Here is a 1,310-nt window from a genome sequence, read left to right on the forward strand (position 1 = left end):
AAAATAGCAAGTGATGGGCCTTATGTACATAAATACATATGTATGTGTATTAGCGAAACTCGATGGGAATTTCACTGCTAGCGATCGATGAACTACTGCAAAATAGGGACACGATATCGAACCGAAAGTATCGATATGGTACTCATTTAAAGTATCGCTTTAAAAATATCGGGTACCCATTAATATCGGAATAAAAAGACTCGATATTCCAAATATCGATACCAAAAACCAAAAAATTTATCTGAATATAGGTATCGCGTATAGGCCACTGGGGGTGTAGTGGTTAGAAGTGCGCAAACCTTGAAAATGAAAAACAGTTTCCCATAAAATACAATCGCCGTTCAGAGTCGACTTAAAACTGTAGGCACCCCCTTTGTGCCACAACATTAAGGCCCACGCGAAAAATCGGAGAAGTTCGGCCAAACACTAAGATATTGTGTAAGCGCCGGACTTTATTATTATTACAACACGTAGATTGATGATTGAGGTGTTGACCTAGCCCACCACATGCAATCCTAACCATAGTACACATTTCTGCACTTTAAAGCCCAATTTATATCGGGAAGAATTGTTACATGCCAACCTTATATGCGTGCGTAAAAAGCTAACTCAAATTCCAAGATTTGTCTTGCGTGACATTTCGATTTGACGTTTATGCTCAATTGGCATTTTGGCGCGACTATGAATTCAAATTTTTCTCGGCAAACTTCTGTAAATTTGACAGTAATGCAACTCTGAGAAATCACGCACGCAAATTGATTTGGGTTTATCAAATGAGAAAAACTTGCGTGCGTGCGTAGAAAAACTCTCGCCGGTAATATTAGGTTGAGCTGTTAATAACATTATCCTTCACCGAGAAAAACAAAAACGCGTTGTAAGAATAAAAATCTTTTATTTGATTACCGTTTAAAAATGTTCGTATTTAAATCAAGTGAAAAGTCTTAACAAAATGGATTTTTCTATTATACATACACTACGTGCATATAATGGAAATATTCAATTCAAATACGCTCGTATTAAAATGAAGCATTTTGCACGTCTCGGATGCTTTTTCATATGTAATTAAGAAGGTATATGTATACAAAGCATGCACAGTGGTAACAACACATACACACATACATACATGGTATGACATAATGCACTAATCGCGCGCTGTGATGTTGATTCAAACTCAACATTTGAAAACGCCTTTACATGTATGGCTGTGGCTGAGTGTGCAAAGACGCTTGACACAATTGGTTGCGGCCAAGAGGGTCCGGGTTCAATTACCATCAGACGGAACATAAAATAATTTTTTTTTTCTTCTTAAT

This window comes from Rhagoletis pomonella, unplaced genomic scaffold (assembly GCF_013731165.1).
Source record: "Rhagoletis pomonella isolate Grant_MI unplaced genomic scaffold, Rhpom_1.0 Rhpom_scaffold_00001, whole genome shotgun sequence".
Lineage (NCBI taxonomy): Eukaryota > Metazoa > Arthropoda > Insecta > Diptera > Tephritidae > Rhagoletis > Rhagoletis pomonella.